Raw genomic sequence first — 20,421 nt, forward strand, 5'->3', positions numbered from 1 at the left:
TTTATTTCGTTTATTTACTCTGCCTCACGTCTGTTTACTTCTTACTATACATGATTTATTTGACCAGTAGTAAGTCTCGATATCGACCCCTTGTCACTACTTCTCCGAGGTTAGGCTAGATACTTACTGGGTACGCGTTGATTTGCATACTCATGCTACACTTGCTACACTTATATGTCTGGTGGTCTTTTGGGCGCAAAGGTGTTGCTATTGTGGGGACTTTACCGTGGGCTACATTCCATATTACGATCTGCAGCATGCAAAGTCTCCATCAGAGTTATTTATATTCTCCTATCTAACTTATATTCTAGACAGATGTTGCATTTTATATTCTCCATTTAGTATGGCAGTCCATGTAATTATTATCATTTCACCCTGTAAATTCTATTTCATACTATTTAGTGAAAGGAAATTATGATTTCAAAAGTAAAACAAATGAGTAACTAAGTTGATTATCACTATTGGCTTGCCTGATGGCGGCGTTAGGCGCCATCACGACCTATAGTGGATTTTCGGTCTTGATAGCGTGGTATCAGAGTGTTAGGTTCACCTAGGTCTCACGAGTCATGATCAAGTCTAGTAGAGTCTTTCGTATCAGTACGGAGACGTCTGTACTTTTTTTTTAAAGGCTACAGGGCTGTTACGATCACATGTGATGTGAGGCTTATGCCTTTATTTCATTCCTACTCAATCATATGTGACGTGAGGTGCTTATTATCAATTGAGCATCGAGGAGTTGTAGTGGTACTGCAGACGGGGTGCAGGATGTTTTCCCTTGCGTATTCGGGCAGGCTACTATCGTTGCCTTACAGAAGGATGTTCTGTCATTTCAGCTCAGTAGCTGTATTTTCGATAGTTTTGAGGCTATGCACAGATTGCTATGATGCTCATTCATTGTTATCACACAGCCTTGATGTAGTGATGCGGTGCTCGCTTATGTGTCAAGGCAGTGAATGACTTGAAAGGAGGATTTCTCGGTGCATGAGTTAGAGGTTCGGCATTTAATTCCAGTGGAGGAAAGGCAATTAGACTATGGATGTTCGGGCCTTGGTGAGGGAGTAACGAGACTTGATATTTTTAAGCGTGGTGGAATTCTCATTTGTGATGTGGTGTCATCATCCTTGTTTGAATGCATTAAGGTTCGCCGGTGTTATGGCGTTCTTTAATTTGCCTTCGGGGCAAGTATTCTGAAATGGTGCCTGAGAAGCGGTTGTTAGAGATGGCGGTGTGTAATGGTTTCGGGAATCGAATCGGTGTTTCTAATGCTGATGGCTCGAGAAAGATGATATGTCAGGAGGCTTAGTATTGGTAGCAATTTATTAGTTCGGGGGCTACAGGTATGGATTTTGATTTGAGCCATCAATTGGGCAGCGAAGAATGAGGAAGGATATATGGGAGGTGTCTTGCGGTGGTTGGATTACTAGCATGTCAAAGTATGAAGATCAGAGGTCAAGGAGTTGCTTAAAGGAGGTGATTTAACCAAAGTGGGAGTGGCAGAGTAGCATATGGATTATGTGGTAGGAAAGCCACTTGCCTTGAGAAAGTTTAGGGCGATTTGGGAATCGTGATGGAAGGTGATTTGGTATGTGGATTTTATTTGGGATGGTGGCTACTGTACCGATGAAGATTGAATTTGGCAAAGAGGAGTTTCCTTGAAATGAAAAGGGGTGTGAAAACTTAATTATCGATTTGGAAACAACGTGTCTTCGAGTTTGGAACGTATCATCAGACATTCAGTTGATGTCAATGGGGAATGAACAGACGTGTGCAGCAAGTGGGTGAGCATGAACTTAGGAGGGTTTACTGACTTTGCGGTGGTCATACCCAGTGCAGCGTCATTGGAAGATGTCTGTATGGAATTTCCACTGGTGGGTTATCTCCTGTGAGCAGGTTAGCGGTTGCGTGATTTTAATGAACTTTCTACGAAGAATTCTACTTACTACATGACAGAAGGTCGAATATGTGATTGTGGCTGATAATTCGGAATGTTTATGGAAAGTTTAACAAGAAACTACATGAAATTTGGAGGGTTGACGGTGCGAGATCATGGTAATTGATAAGGAGGAATCTTTGTGGGTTATACATTATGTGATGGTAGCTTAAGGCTAAGTGGGGGAGCCCACCATCTACGATTGGATCGCGTGATTGTCTCCTTGTATGGTTTCTGATTATCGGGCATTGGTGGATTAATTATGACTAATAAAATAAAAAAACTGAGGGGTAATTCGAGCAAAGGACCTGATAAATGTGTGCTATATTTTTCCTTATTGGTTTGTGTGTAGGTTTTTGGAAGACTAGGAGTTTATGATTCTTGTAGATGTGATGTACAAGGGAAAGAATTCATCTGGTTGCCTCTTTGGGAGTGTTCATGTGCTAACAGAGTGTTGGAGTTTGGTTATATTCGGGACTACGTCAGAGTGGGTGACTCGCAACAACAGTCCTAGTGGTTTCAAGAATTAAAGTGCAGTACCTAAGGATTTCAGGTCCGTTGGGTGGTTAAAGATTGAGTTTTGCAGTGGATTATGAAAGGGGCTTGGAGTGTTCTATGTTATCATCGGGTCTGCAGTACAGTATTAGAGGAAAGAGAGAAATAACTTCGGATTCGCGGAAGGTCTTGCAGAATGGGTGTTCCAGTTGGAGATGCTATTGTGCGCTTAAGGAGGGTATGAGATGGTTAATGGGTGGTGAGACGAGGTGGTCTCGTGATTTGGGTCACTCGGGATGAGTGTCGATCAAGTTTCGTTATGTTTTTGAATTGAGCTATTATTATTTCTAAGGCAGGTCAAGAGTAAATTGGAGGAAGTTAGGTTGGCTGATAATGGTTTGAATCAGCATGATTGTGGCAATGATCAGTTCCTTCGGCGCGTTAAGTTATACGGGTGCTTGGTGGTCGTATATGCAGGCTTGACAGCCACCATAATTTGATTTATTTAGGAGGTATTTGATTCTAATGGCCTTGTTATGTATAAATGGATCCCGAAAGAGTTATGACGGTTTAGACCACGACTCGAGGTTTGTATTTTCTGCGGTTATGGGAATTCAGTTGCGTGTTGCAATGGTTCATCTGAAATGAGTTGAGTGAAAGGGATTCTAGCCAATGAAGTGTTTATTCTACTAGTGGTTCAGGGGTTATGATAAATTCTTGTACTCCCGCGTAGCGACGCGATAGGTGCAGTGAGCGGCATGGGAGTTGGAAGTATCAAGGTTGCGGTTCGGTGTTGACCAGAAGGTCACGAGCTCGGACGAGCAGAGAATAATCAGATGTTTGGAGAAATCTGGAATTTTCTCTAGTGTCACCTGAGAATGGGGTTCAGTGAAAGAAGCATTGTGAGTCCATTGCGGATGCTTGATTTTCATTACAGAATCTGTACAATTGGAGGTGTGGATATGTAGACTTTGCTACCTGGTGCGGAGGGCCGTGGGAGTATAACCCACGAGAAAATTGTATAAGTGTGACATATTAGTCACTTGATTATTAAAGATTGAAACCAAGCATGGAGATTATGGTACTATCCAAACTCATCCAAAACGCTTCTGAAACTCACTCGAGCCCCTCAGTTTCCAAAACAATCATGAACACAAGTACAACAACATTATTCAAACTTCCTCGCGTGATCAAAACACAAAACTAACATCTAAAACTACAAATCGGACATCAAAATAAATGAAATTCAAAGGAAAATTCAAGAACATCTAGAATCACAACTAAGTATTTCAATCCTATCAAACAAACTGATAAGGTGTTGCAAGGTAGTGCTAGGGGGGTGGTCTTTAGTAGGGACAGTGTGTTGTGACATTCTGGTCAAAATTGCATTCCTAGTGTTGATGATTCAAGGGAGATGATTCCTGATAAGGTTTGTAGTGGTGGTATTCTATTTGTCCAGGTGTTACCGAGAGGCATCATTATTCGAGATGGCGTTATTTGGAATGTCTCATGGTGTTTGATCGTCAATAGGTCAAGAATAAGCATCAAACACCAAGTGGTTACTTCAGAAGATGGTTATGAAGCAAGAGTGTATCATTGTGGATTTCGTGCTAGGATTGCCACGGATTTTGAGGATATATATTGTTATCTGGATAATTATGGACTACTGAGGGCATTTCATATTGGTGGTGGCTTATTATATTTTGAGAGTTTGAATTTGATGAGAAGGGTTTGCTTGAGCTACTAAGTGATTATGAATGCTTGATTATCATCTCGGTGTGCATACCGTCTTCAGTTGGGATGTGATGAAGGGTCTTCTAGTGGTACATTGGGTTGCATATGCTACGATATGGGGTGCATATGCTATGATATGTGTTCTAATCGCTTGAGCAAGATGGCATGACTGTCACGAGGTTGAGTGTGCATTTGGGTTGGTGATCTGAGATACATTATGGCTGGGGCAATATGAGCTTATGATAAATTCAACTGAATAACATTGTAGGATCATGGCATCTAAAGAGGAGCAATCATTATGGGTTCTTGGATTATGTGATGGTGGATTAACGCTAAGTGGGGGAGGTACCATTAGCAATTGGGTCACCTGTCGGGTGTTGTTATAGATTCTGGACTAAAGGACGTTTGTGGATTAGATATGATCTTGGAAGGATGACCTTGAGGGTGATTCGAGCAAGGTATTTTTGGGTGCATGTTGAATTTCACCTTGGTGACATATGGAGATTTTGTGATGACTCATGGTTACTATTCTTATGTGGAGGTTGTGTGCAAAAGGAAGGATTCGATCGGTTGTCTTCTTTTTTGAGTATTTGTGTGCGAGTGGAGCACTAATCATTCGACATGATTGGTTATATATTCAGGACATGACTGAGTGGGTGACTCTCGATAAGGTACTAATGGATTCAAGATTCAATATGTGGTATCAAGGGATTATTATTTGGGGATCGGGTTGCACGCCGCAATGGGGTTGTGTTGGATATGATTCCCGGTGCGCGTTTTGTGTATTATGTTACTTCCTTGTGGGATGGATTCATGGCATTATGCTCTTATGGTTGTATCTGTTAAACTTGTTGGATAGTTCCCTTTTGATTCTTTTCCATTCCTGATCATATTCGAGTGATTTCTTGTTGGTGGATGGATCACGTCGTATGAGGTTCTTGATGGTATTTAATGTGTCATATTGGTTGAGTAGCTTGTATTGAGTGAGACGAGTTTATTGGATCTAAAACCAGTGAAATCGTATTTGTATAAATTAGGTTTGGAGGAAGAATATCACTAGTCAACTCAAAATTTTGTAATGGTTCTTGTCGAGCAGGATAACTCCATGACTTAGTGATTCGGCGGGTGGTTATAAGTTTCTACACGATTCTTTCATTATTTGCAATATTACCAGGGTTGGAATAAGGTTTCATGTGTCATGAGGTATATTACCAGTATCGGATTTGGTAATGAGCAGCTATTGTGGTAAGAAGTCATTACCATAAGCATATGAGTCATATGGTACATCGTATGGTTACATCTTGGGAGTATATGTATGCTTTGATACTGCTTGTTGAGGTTTATATAGTGTGTGTGTGTGTATATATATATATATATATATATATATATATATATATATAAGAGTTTACTCCAAGATCGATCTTGACAAAGTTAAAATTTAGTTCGAAGCTCGACTTCGGCATGAACAGGATTTACAATCAGTATTGTGTTGATGGGATCAAATGGATTGAGGTGAGGTGAGAGCACCCATGGATATGTATATGACTAATTATTCAATGATTTTGGCAACTTTGGAATAATTATTGGCATGTTCGAGGACTAACATATGTTTAAGTGGGGGTGAATGTAAATACCCGAACGGTCATTTTAAGCTTCAGCATTTTGTTAGGGGGTTTGAGACTCTGAGTAGCTTCATATTATGAATTATGTCTTACGTGTGTCATAGGCTTTTATTTTCGAGAGGTTCAGATTTGATTTGGAAAAATAATTCTAAATCCGGAAGCTTTAAGTTAGGAGAGTTGATCAAGGTTTGACTTTTGGGTAAACGACCTCAAAATCGGGATTTGATGGTTTCAATAGGTTGGTATGGTGATTTTAGACTTGAGCGTATGTTCGTATTTGATTTTAGATGTTCGTAGAAGGTTTTGGCTCTATTAGCCGAAAGTTGGAAATTTTAGGAATTGGAGAGTTCACAAGTTTGACCGAGAGTTGACACTAATGGTATCGGGTTCAGATTGTTGTTCCGGGACATGAAATAGGTTCATTATGCCACGTGGGACTTGTGTGCAAAATTTGATTGTATTCCGAGTTGGTTTGATAGGAATTAAACGTTTGGTTTAAAGTTTAATGTTTATGAATTTAAGAGATGGATCTTGATTGATGATTGTTGGTTTTTATGTTAATTAAGGACTTTGGAGCCTATTTGATAGGTTTGGGAGTTGTATTTTAACTTATTGGTAGGATAGGATGAGGTCCCTTAGTGCTCGGGTGAGTTTTGAACCACTTTGGGTTTTGATTTCAATACAAGTTCTAGTGCACGCATATGCGAAGTATCAGCCGCAAATGCGGGGTTGCACCTGCGGGTGGGAGGTTAGGGTGTTGGCCGCTTTTGTGGATGTATAGTCACATGTGCGTGAGGATGTGCGCACCTTCGGAGCTGGGCTGGATTGAGGAATTGCGCTTCTGCGCTTGAGGAGCCGCACTTGCAGTGTCGCAAATACGACATTATGGCTGCATATGGAATGAGGAACTAGGCTATTTGGACTCATAGATGCGAGCAAGGGAGTCACAAAAGCGAGCCCGCAGATGCGAGCTGGAGTCCGCAGAAGAGATATGTCTGGCAACATATTATATTCGAGGTTTTGATTCATTTTATAATATTTTGAGATTGGGAGCTACTATTGGAGAGCTTTTTTAGGCGATTTTCACCGACATATTATTCATGATTTTATCTTTAATTTTGGTATTTTATTCATAAATCTAAGGAAGAAATTTGGGGTTTTTGCCTACAATTGAAGAGAGTGTATTTTGGGGATATAAGTACTAATTTGGACTCAATTTTGGAAACTAATTACATATTTGGACTCAGCATGTTATGGGTCGTCAAATTTTGGTATTGGTTCTGAATTTTATACATGTAGGCCCGAGTTGTCCTTTCCTCAAAGATTGAAGCTTTATGGATTGAGATCGCTTCCTATGGCATTGTTGACTTCTGTGGGTTATTTTTGGCTTTGATTTGCATGATTGGAGGGCTTGATTGACGTTTTGACGTGATTTGATGTTGAAGACTAGCTAGGATGAGGTAAGTGTCTTGCCTACCCTTGGATTGAGGGAACTTTTCCAATTGTGGTGATATTTGTTATGTGTTGGGGTGAAGTAAATTCGATGTGGCAAGCCAATATGCGTGGACCGTGGTTATTCATGGTTCAGGTAGTTCGCAGGCCATTATATGCCTTATTTTTCTATCATGCTTCTTTGATATTATATTTTCTCCATTTGTATGAGTACATGAGCTACCATTCATGATAGAAATCATGTCTAGGCTATTTGATTACTTGTTGAGGCATGATAGGGCTATTTTTGCTATGTTGAGCTATTTGCCTTAGTCGTAGTCATACTTTTCAGTCATGATACTATATCCGCGTGTTATACCTTTGTCTCTGTGCACTTTTGATATGTTATCTCACATGTTGTTGGTGTCCTTTTGAGTTGAAGTGTAGCACATTGGTATATTCCGTGTGGAAAAATGAATTATGTTTCCGTGAGATGTTGGCATATGGAGACTTGAGCGGATTGGCGACTAATCTTGGGCCATAAAGTCGATTTGATATTGATAACAAGGTAACGCATGTGCGAGGCCTCATGTTGGGCTAAGTGGTATTGATTACGAGGTGACGTGTGCGCAAGGCCCCATATTGGGCTAAGTGATATTGATCATTGACTTAGATCTGATCAGCGCTTGGGCAAGGACTCGCCCCTCCAAAGTCAGGCATTAACCGTGGGCGCAGACATAGGATTATATATATGGGGAGGTATAGCCGGCCATACTCGGCCCGAGCATACCACTCTACAACTGTGAACCCTAGAGGGGTAACCCTCAACTTAGGCCGACGAGGCTTACCTGCAAGCACACAATACTTACCAATGCCGACAAGGTCGTACACTGAAATCATCTGAAGATAATATCTAACTCACCTGAAGTGTAAACACACCCAAACATATATACATAACGATGTAGGCCAATGAGGCCGCCGTGAACGTCTACAACCAGTAATACCAAAATGAACATGTACATAGGGTCAGCAAAGCCACAACACTAACATACAAAACATACAAGACTAGTCTACAAGCCCATAGAGATAAGAATGTATCATGGTCGGGACATGGTCATGACCTACCCATCAAGTCAGTATATACAAAATGGACTCTGAAGTCTAGACTTGGTAACTTCTAGGGAATGGAGCTTACCAATCAAGCTGACGTCTAGCTCTGTCTACTAGAAGGTCTATCCGGCTGTCTATTAGATCCTATGAGCATGAAATACAGTGCCCCTGGCAAAAGGGACGTGAGTATGAAATAATGTACCGAGTATGTAAGGCAATGGAATAACTGAAAGTTAAAACTGAACTGAAGTAACCTGGAAGCTAAAGAACGCTTTGAGATATAATCACCCGTTCCGACTCAACGTAATGTAATATAGTGAAATCATAGCTAGCCGGCCACATATAGGGCTCTGTGTATATCTCATTGACCAAATGGCCAGGTAACAGTAAACTCTCACTGACTGTTAGACCAAGCAAATATAAACTCTCACTAACCAAGTGGACAGGCAAATATAAACCCTCACTGACCAAGTGGCAAGGCAATAATATCACTTATTGACCAAGTAGCCAAGCAATAATATCTCTCGCTGACCAAGTGCCCATGCAATTGAAAATATATGTATATGATGTTGTGTATCATGCATGTAGTAGAATGTATGAAGATGCGTATGTAACTTCTCTATATCAATCTGATATCACGAAATGGCACGAAGCAAATATAAACCCCTCTCAACAAGATACGATGGAAACATACGGAACGATGTAACACCTATAATACCCAAGCTCTAAAGTATGCGTTTCATGTACAAGAATCATCCAACTCTTACTTAATACGGATTCATGTGAATGAAGAAAAGGGATAGCCATTACATACCTCTCATCATCTATACAAACTCAATAACGAACTTGTCTCAAATAGCACCTCAACCTATAACCATGACAATACGTTCGTTAACTTAAAGAATACTAGTATACGATGTATATCGAATGAAAAATCATTCCTATAAAGAATCAGGAAACATCTCCTCTTAATTTATTACTTTTCCCAATCCAACGATAGGCATAATAATGACTATAACAAGCCAACAACTCAACAACAAAGTAATAAGCGAGAAGACCGGTCTCAAATTAACTAAACCACATGTTTCCAACTTCTCTTTTCTTTCAAATTAAGCAACATAACCAAAAACACATATCCAACCCCCTTCCCACATAAACCTACCATGAATTTAACCTAGAATTAACCTCATAATCAGCCAATCAGTGACGCATCAACAACAACAATAAACGAGAATAGGACTTCCGTCAACAAAAAGGAAAACTAGAATATAATGTATTGAGCGATGAGCTCGTCTCATAGCCACAACCAAAACCTTCCTTTCTCCATATACATAATAACAAGTTCAACAACAACAAACCCAAGTTGTTCTCCATACTTTTCTAGCAATAATATATCTCAAAAACATCCTAAAACAGTCTAACAACTACAACACATCAAACTTGGTTTTTACTCCTTTTATCTTACAAGTTCTTTAAAAGCAAGATAGCTATGACTTAGATAAGCTCAAGAACAAGTATAAGAGTCATAATCTCACCTTCAATCAGCAAGAACATCTCCAACTCAAGCTTAATTCCCCATGATGAAATCTCCCAAAAATAGCCACCATAAGAAGAATAACAAATCTATGAACACCATGAGGTTCCTAGTGTTTGAGTCACTTTGAGCACGTTAGGCACCGCCTAAGTGGGTCCCAAATGGGCTACATTCGCAATCTCGTGAAAATATGACTATCTCTCTACTACGACATTGCATTGACAAACGGTTTAATGCATTATAAATTAGAATCGTAGAACTTCAATTTGGTGGGTGGATCACCCCGTAACTCTAAGTATATTTGGAGAAAATCTCAGTGACAATAGACATAAATTTCAGTAACATTATGAACGTAACTTGCAATAGCTTTTGCCGACTTCTATTTTACAACTTATTTGACATTATAACTCAACATACAAATATTATATGATTCCAGTACCTTTAAACATGACTCCTTAGCATATTAAGCACTCCTAGTTTTACCCCGAAAGTATGGGTTACACTATTTTTGATTCGTTTAACCTCCAACCCTCACGATACTTCCTTAACACCTTTTTTAACTCATCATATTCTTTGTAAAGATCCTTAAACTCTCTAGCTTATATTGATTTCACTGAAGACGTATTCTAACTGTAAGACCCGGCCGATCATTTTGAGCTTTAGTATTTTGTTCCACAGTTTGAGATCTTGAGTAGCTTCATATGATGTATATTAACTTGCGTATATGGTTGGTTTTGCTGTTCGCAGTGTTCCGGATTGACGTGGTCCTATTATTCTTAATTGGGAAGCTATAAGTTGGAAGAGTTCACCAAGGTTTGACTTTTGATTAAACGACCTCGGAATCGGGATTTATTAATCAATAGGTTTGTATGGTGATTTTGGACTTGGGTATTTGTTTGGATTTGAATTTGGATATTCAAAGAAGTTTTTGGATCTATTTGATGAAAGCTAAAAACTTGACGAATTAGGAAGTTCATAAGTTTGACCGGGAGTTAAGATTGATAAAAATTGAGCGAACGCCACCATTTTTCCATAATTCATATCAGAATTCAAGGCAGCCGTAGCGGCCTCATTAATTACCAGGGGACTAAATCCTTGCACAAACCAGCGCACTCTAGCCTCTATAGTGGGCAACATGTAAATAGCATACTTAGACAAGTGCGCGAAATTCATATGGTACTCCCACACACTCAGGCTACCTTGCCTCAGGCTCTCAAACTCAGCGGCATGGGCCGCCTTTGTCTCGGCATGCAAGAAATGGTCAATGAAAGCATCGATAAACTCATTCCACCTTGCTGGAGGATTTCCCTCGTCACGGGACTCCTCCCATAGCTCAAACCAAGAATATGGCACCTCTTTCAGACGGTAGGAAGCCAACTCCACTCCCTCCGTCTCTGTATCATGCATAACCCGGAGAGTCTTGTGCACCTCATCAATGAAGTCCTCATCTAGGTTAGTACCCGTGAACACTGGAGGATCCAACTAGAGAAACCTGTTCACCCTGGAACTAGCAGAATCCCCTGACTGATTGGAAGAAGTAGGCCCAACACTCGATCTCTAGGCCTGATAAGCCACTATCTATTTCAACATTTGTATGGCTCCCCTAAGATCAACATCAGAAACACCAGAATCAGAAGCTGGAGTTAGAGGCGGAACTGGAATATCAGTTGGAGGGACTATTGCACCTTCAGTAGGTGTAGGGATAGGTGCGGTCTGATCAACTCTGGTAGAATTAGGCAGCGTAGTAACTGGGGGAATATCCTCACCCCTCGGGTGCTCACCCGCATCATCAAATATAGGATCAACTGCCACTCCTGGGGTGACATTGGCTCTTTGGCCAGTTCTTTTCTTCTTCTTAGGCACCATATACTGAAAGTTAGAGTAAAGCACGAGTTAACGGAGGAACAATCTTACAATCAGCTTTATCGCACGATAAAGAACATGAAAGAAGGCTATTATTCCTAAATGCCCATTTAGCCTCCTAATTATAGATGTGGTCGACAACACACCAATAATAATGACTCTACTAGACACGGCTCCGAGATATCCTAGGACACTTTAAAACCTTAGGCTCTGATGCCAAGTTTGTCACGCCCCAAACTCGGGGAGCGCGACCGGCGCTCAACCTAGTGAACCCGGCAGAGCAAGCCTGTTGGATTTCCTTCTACCCAAACTCATCTATGAATAAAAAGAATACATATTTTCATTAATCAAACAATAAAGTGATCATGTCTGCAATACCAATTTCTTACCAATAGTTACTTCATTTTAAAGTCTCAAATTTCACACACATTTTTCATAGTCTGAGGTGGAATAAGTAATTCAAACACAACATAACTAGTTTGACTTTCCCAACACCAATATACAACCCACACTATGTCTACGAAGCCTCTAATAGATACAATAGAGTACTATGATAATGCCGGCAACAAGGCCCCGACTATACCTCAACCACAAAGTACATGAGAAACAAAAGATACATGACCCCGAAGTGAAGTAGGGCTCACCAAGTCTGCTGGGAAGAGAGTGTACTGCTATCACTGATCAATGTCGCCTGCTATGGAACCACCTGTATCCATTAAAAGATGCAGCACCCCCGACAAAAGAGACGTGAGTACATGTGGAATAGTACTCTTATGAAAGGCAGACAGAACAACATTTAAAAATACGGTAACTCCAATAAGAGACATTTAAAGTACATCAAAAGACTACAAAACATCGCGTAGGTTTAAATATCAAGCCTTATTGTACTTGCATCATTCTAAACTTCTTTTAGGGTCAACCGAGCCATATGATCTATACGTGGAACACATAATATAATGTAATTGAAACAAAATGTACAAACGAGGACAACGAAAATGGCACCTATTGTATGCATTACTAATGCGTCTCATTAGACCGTCCTTTGTGTTCACATATCATATTATACATTTATGTGTTTCATAGACCGTCCATAGTGTTTATTCATACCGTATACCTATACATCTCATACACAATGCATCTATGCATTTCATAGACCATCCACAGGATTTCATAACACAATATACCTATGCGTTTCATAGACCGTCCATAGGATTTCATAACACAATATACCTATGCGTTTCATAGACCGTCCACATGATTTCATAACACAATATACCTATGCGTTTCATAGACCGTCCACAGGATTTCATAACACAATATACCTATGCATTTCATAGACCGTCCACAGGATTTCATAACACAATATACCTATGCGTTTCATAGACCATCCATAGGATTTTATAACACAATATACCTATGCGTTTCATAGACGGTCCACAGGATTTCATAACACAATATACCTATGCGTTTCATAGACTGTCCATAGGATTTCATAACACAATATACATATGCGTTTCATAGACAGCCGACGGGATTTCATAACACAATATACCTATGTGTTTCATAGACCATCCACGTAATTTCATAACATAATATACCTATGCGTTTCATAGACCGTCCACAGAATTTCATAACACAATATACTTATGCGTTTCATAGACCGTCAACAGGATTTCATTCATTATTCTTGTTTTAGCGACCGACCACAATTCATGTTCATACTATCGTTTACTTGTACTAGCCATGGGTGATCATAGGACATTAATGACATTATTATGTAAAGGAGCTAAAACGCATCTCATATTGTTCACACAGTCTTTCATTTCATTGGCACTATTGGCCACATATGTAATTCTCATTCCGGGCTCGATGGCCACATTTAGTATTCCATATTCACCCTTTTCACTTTCAAACGTCATCATCATCATCAATAACAAGGCAATATAAATCAATTTTTTTAGTACACATGTGAGCAATTAAGAATCTTAGGCACATAGAGGTTTTTCACAAAATTTAGCATAATATCCTTCGTTTGAACTCGACTTGAAGTCGCAATATTATTAACGCACCGCCCATACTTTGAACATATTCTCAAATGATAAAATAACATAGTAAAATCATCTTGGGATAAATATTGTACATATATCTTTCATCACAAGCTTATTCGGAATAGCCACTATCATAATGAACAATTCGGGACTTTACATAAATTGCATGAATACCGTGGGATTTAGTCATAGGAGAGGAGTTTAGACAACATACCTCAATGGAGCTTCCTTAAATTCTAAAATATTTCGAAATTCTTAGCAACTTCAATCTAATTTAGAAATATAACAAATTGAACCAAAATTAGGAAGATGATCATGGTTCTAGCTCATTTGAGCATTTTATCAAATACTAGGTGTCCATTAAGGTTTCAAGGTCCCTTTTATGGAGGATTCCATCATCCCACAATCCATTCTTTACCATTTTTAGCTTAACACTTTTTCTACACCCCTTGATAAATGCATGCAAAATAACCAACTCTCATGTCCAAAATATTATCTTACAAATTACCCAATTCTAGATAAAATTCGAGATGGAAGGTTAGGGTGTATAATCTTACCTCTATGATGAAGACCTTGTGAGTTTTCCTTGTTAATCCTCCAAGATTTGAGCAAAGATTGATGAAAATTTAGTCTAGGGTTTCCTCTCTCTAAGACACTCTCCCTTCTGTCTAAAACTTCAGATTTTAGCTCGAAATGGTACAAATTGTCTATTTAACGATATAGGGTTGGGTTATAAAAATTGAAATTCATTTGCAAAATTTTTAGCTCAAAATGGTAGGGTCGGATAGTGGGCCGCAGAAGTGGTACAAGATTTTTTAGCTCATTTGCAAAAAGTAGGGTTGAACTTTAGCTCAAAATGGTACAAGATTTATGCGTCCGCATAGTGGGCCACAGAAGTGCTTTTCTTCTGCCCAAATTTTTTCTTTACTTTTCGATGCATTGTTCAACCCAAAAAGTCTGAGAAGCCTAGTCCGGCACCACGAAACCTTGAATTCATTTGCAAAATTCTACGGGGCTTTACACTTAAATACTTCAAAATTTTCCGGGGTGTTACATTGACGTTGTGGGAATTCTTCAAAGATCAAAGCTTTATGGACTAGGATCGCTTCCTATAGCATTGTTTGACTTCCTTGGATGACGTTTGGCATGTATTCGCATGATTAGAGGTTTAAAGCATGGTATTGACATGATTTGTGGTTGAAGCTAGCCCGTGAGGAGGTATGTCTCTTAGCTAACTTTATTTATATTGAAACCCCTAGGACTTGACTTAATTACTTTGTGTTTAAGGTATTGAGGTGGTATATATACATGGTGGTGAGCGTATATGAACTTACCAAGTTTATATCTTGCCCGGCGTAGAATTGAGATACTTTATGTCTCGTTTTCACTTTGTGCTCATTTTATTGATGATTTATTTGACTTATATGACTACCTTGCTTTCTTGTTCATGTTAGAAATAATGCCTAGGATTATGATTATTTACGAAGGCATGGAAACTTATCTTTTATATGTTAAATTGCTTAAAATGATCGTAGTCACATAGAGATTGCATGAACGCATACCCGTATGATAACTATTAAGTTGTTGTGCATCTTTTATCTGTAAATTCTTGGACATATGCATATATATCACATTTGGATACTTGATTCGGGATGAGATTTTGGCATGAAAGTCAAGGTTGTGTGATTGAAATACAGTTATGGCACATGATATGATATTGATTTATGAGAGACTGCTATTATTCCCCCCTTTGTGCTTGGATTCGGTACAGTCTCACTGAAGTTTGGTGATCACACATTTTACTTTCAGACCTATGAGCGTGGTTGGTACATGAATTGTTTACCGGGTTGATAGATGGATTTTGTATCGGATTGTTGTGATACATTAATTTTATATCAGGATACATGAATCTTGTATTGGTGTCACGACCCAAAATCCAACCCGTCGTGATGTCACCTAACCCAACCCACTAGGTAAGCCAAATAACAATAAAATACAATATAATAATAATAATAATAATGTTAAGAGTCAAAAATGAAATAACTGAATTTTAAACAACTCCCTAAGGACTGATATTATAAGTCATGAGCCACTAAGACGTACATTTTACAAAAAAAACATGAACTGAAATAATTACAACTTTTGTTTAGAATGTAAATTAACAAAACCCCAATCTAAAGCTACCGAGGACAAGTGATAGCCATAACTGGAATACAGGTACATCTTCAATGCCAGCTCTCGCCATACACAACGGCATCAACACCAAGATCTGCATGTAAGGTACATAAGTGTAATATGAGTACAATTGACCCCATTTACTCACCATTTACACTTATGCAAGGTACATAAGTGTAATATGAGTACATTTGACCCCATTTACGCTTATGAAAGGTACATAAGTGTACTATACCCATCCGAAACTAACCTTGGCGAGGTACAAGAAGCAAGAACTATTAATGATAATCACCAACGCTTCTACAGTTTATAAATTAAACATGTATAGAATAGCTATACGATCAAATCAGGAAAATTTCAAGTATAACTACTTTGATGCTCAAACTTCTTTGTTTTAAAGTGTTTTACTCAGTCACCAATCCAGCATATAAAGAAGATATGCAAGTACAGCAAGCAACAGTCAAGGAAATTGCAAATAAGAGTAAAATACAATAACCAAATAATAGTCCGTTGTGGAACGCGACCCGATCCAATAACTGTTAGCCAATAAGGCCTGTTGCGGCGTGCACCCGATCCAATAACAGTAACCAGCTCTCTTAGAGCTCACATCAACCAGAAACCCGTCGGTTTCTCACAATCCACGTGTACATCATCAAGAGAGAAACATGAGAGGGTGACCCTAGGGGGATGGATCCGTATCCACATGTTGCACGGACAACTCACATGCTAATAATATCAACCGCAAGGACAACTCACGTGCTGCACGGACAACTCACGTGCTGTAATATCAATAACTGGATTCGCATGAATAACTCACGTGCTGCACGGACAACTAACGTGCTAATAAAATCAATCCTCCCATCGTGGTCACAGGCACAATATCATAATCTGCCCGACATCGTCACAGGCATAACAACACAATCCGCCCGGCATCGTCACAAGCACCCAATCCAAATCATATCACACAGAAGCAAGTATACAAGAACACATGTATATAATTGATATACATCCAGATTTCATGCTCATGGACTGGTACAATAACATATTGAAGTGTAGGCATGTGCAATGTGTGCTATCATAGCTCAAATCGGCAATTTATCACAAAAATAACAATTACCATGTTTATTCAGGGAATTAGCATCATCGTAACCTCAATCATGGCTGAAATATTCACAACAATGATACAAATATGAGAAACTTTATAGCTTAATTCTCAACAGTCAACTCTAGGCATATCATAACCTAAGAACTACCCCGAGCATGGATGAATACCCGGTGCTCGCACATGGGCTCAAACCCCACACATATGCTCACCCATAGCACTTAGCTATCACAAATAATTCAGGCAATTAATGTCTCGGTCAAGTTTAGATAGAATACTTACCTCAGTCAAGCCAAGACAAATATTGATCAAGCAAAACAACACTCTAGAAATGCCATCCTGCGTGTATCAACCTCCAAACGGCTTGAAACTAGCCAAAAGCAATTCAAAAACATCAAATAATGCCAAAGGAAACAAGCCTGATCGATAAAGGTGGAACTTAAGTAAAAACCCCAAAGTCAAACCCGGGACCGCACCTCAGAACCCAACAAAACTCACAAAATATGACAAACCATTCAATTATGAGTCTAACCATACTAATTTCACTCAAATCAGACTCCGAATCGATGTTCAAAACTCAAAATTTCACTTTAGAAAATTTTTAATAAAAACCTCCAATTTCTCTTTCTAAATAACTAATCAAATGCCAAAAACAAAGATGGGTTCATGAAATATAATCAAAATCGAGTCGAAGACACTTACCCTAATCCATGTGGTGAAAATCGCTTCAAATATCGCCTCAATCCGAGCTCCATAGCTCAAAATATGCTAAAATGTCTGAGACCTTCGAAATAGAGTTCTTATATATACACTACGCGATCGCGACACGACCAACGCGAACGCGAAGAAGTAATCTCCAGCTCCCCGCTTCTCAACTCTACTCTATACGAATGCGAGCTGATGAACGCGAATGTGATAGCCCAGTCACAAATGCGATGAAGGAAATGGCCTGCTCTTGTATTACACTTCGCGATCGCGAAGAAGGTCAGAAACACTAGAAATCAGCAGTGCCAAAGAACCTGGAACTGATCCGAAACACATCCAAAACTCACTTGAACCCCTTCCGAACGTACCAACAGGTCCTATAACATAACACGGACCTACTCGAGACCTCAAATCACGCATAACAACATCAAAACCATGAATCACACCTCAAATCATACTTAATGAACTTTTGAACTTTTAGCTTCCAAAACTCGTGCCGAACCATATCAAATCAACTCGGAATGAACTCAAATTTTGCACACAAGTCCCAAATGACATAACAAAGCTATTCCTATTCCCTAAACCAAAATCCAAACCCTATATCATCAAAGTCAACTCCTGGTCACACTTATGAACATTCTAAACCTTCAAATTTCCAACTTTCACCAAATAATGCAGAAACCTTCTAGAAAGATCCAAATACAAATCTGGGCATATGCCCTAGTCCAAAATAGCCACCCAGACCTAACGGAACCATCAAAACTCCAATCTGAGGTCAAATAATCAAAAGTCAAATTTAGCCAACTCTTTCAACTTAAAGCTTCAAACGTGAAATTCATTCTTCTAAACTAATTCCGAATCACCTAAAAACCGAAACCCACGATACACACAAGTCATAATATATCATACGGAGCTATGCATGCCCTCAAACAGCTTTACATGCCATACTTTAGCAGCGTTGTGATTATCTGTTGAAGTAGAAAAGCTTGCTTTATGTCTTTCGACACCTTTATACCTTTATAACTGTTGATCATGAGGATATATACACTATTACATTTTTAGGCTTGTAATTTTTCTGTGTTGTAAGTATTCGGATATTTCTAGCCTCGCTTCTACTTCTTCAAGGTTAGACTTAAGACTATGGTGTACTCATACTATGCTTCTACACAGTTTTTGTGCAGGATTTGAGGCTGGTATTGTGGTACCCTTGAGCTGAGTAGGAGTATGTTATTGGAGATTTCATTGTGACCTTTGATACTGATTCGATCCATAACACATAGATTCCCTATTTTTTTTTATCTCATGTCTATTTTCTTTCTCATAGACGGTTATAATTATGGATTCAGACTTGTATTTATTCATTGGTTTCTTGTTTAATTGTGTCACCTAGGTCATGGGGGTTGTACTATTTTGGTCATGTTTAGACCATCTTTTTTTAGATATTTTACTGATTTTAGATTATTCATGTTGTTATTATGATATAACTCTGTTGATTAAGGAAATTGGACTTTATTCTGTTGCTTATGAGTTGGCTTGCTTAGCAAGTACGACTAGGCATCATCACATCCTGAGGTGAGATTTTGGGTCGTGATAAATTGATATTAGAGTTCTAGGTTCATATAGGTCTAATGAGTCACGAGCACGTCTAATATAGCCTTGTGGATTGGTGCGAGGCGCCCATACTTATCTCCAAGAGGCTACAAATTTTTAGAAAATTTCCCTTTCTTGATTCCTTATCATGCGACTTTATCTCGGCTTGGAGCTTATATCATCAGTTCCCTCCTACTTGTTCGTACGCGATGCTGAGTACCTGTTATTAGTTATGATCTGGAAATTCTGGTGATGTTGCACCTATGGTGTGGGCTATTTTCTCTATGTTGAGGGCTGATTACTATCATCGCTTTGTGGAGGGGTTTCCATTTATAACCACTGAAGTGTTGATATTGCCAATAGATTTGGGGCCTTGCAACAGTATATTGTGATGCTTCATGTATTGGTTTTGGTGCGGTGCTAGCACAAATTGTAGGGAGATTGCTTACATGTTTCGGTAGTTGAACCCCCGTGAAGGGAACTATCTAGTTCACGATTTGGAGTTTGGCATTTGTTCTGGTGGAGGGAAGGTATTTGGCAATGAAAGTCCAAACCTTAGTATATAGAATTATGAGATTGAGCACTTCAAACATAGTGGAGTTCTTGCTTGTGTTGTTGCACGATTGTCTTTTTTGAGCACATCAAAGCTCGTTAGTGTGATGATCTACATTTTCTTGTCCTTAGGGATACAGTGTGCAGGGTGGTATTGAGGAGATGGTCCTAAGCGAGATAGTGTTTTGTGACTTAAGGTATGATTTATGTTTCCAGCAGTGATGGTTTGATAGAGATGATCATTGGGGAGATTCGTTATTTTTGGTATTTTATTCATACGGATAGTGCAAAGATGTTTCGTGATTCAGGGCAACAATGAGTGGAGAAGGATGAAGGACATTATTAGGCATGTCTAATGGTGTTTAATTGTTAGCGAGTCGAGAATAAGCAACAGGGACCAAGTGGCATACTTTGGAAAGTGTCTATACCTACGTGGAATCATTATGGGCTTGGTGGTAAGGTAGCCGCAGGCTTTGAGGAAGGTTTGTGTGACTAGGGTCATTGTGGACAAATGGTTGTCACTGTGCATT

Source organism: Nicotiana tabacum, chromosome 14, assembly GCF_000715075.1.
Source record: "Nicotiana tabacum cultivar K326 chromosome 14, ASM71507v2, whole genome shotgun sequence".
Lineage (NCBI taxonomy): Eukaryota > Viridiplantae > Streptophyta > Magnoliopsida > Solanales > Solanaceae > Nicotiana > Nicotiana tabacum.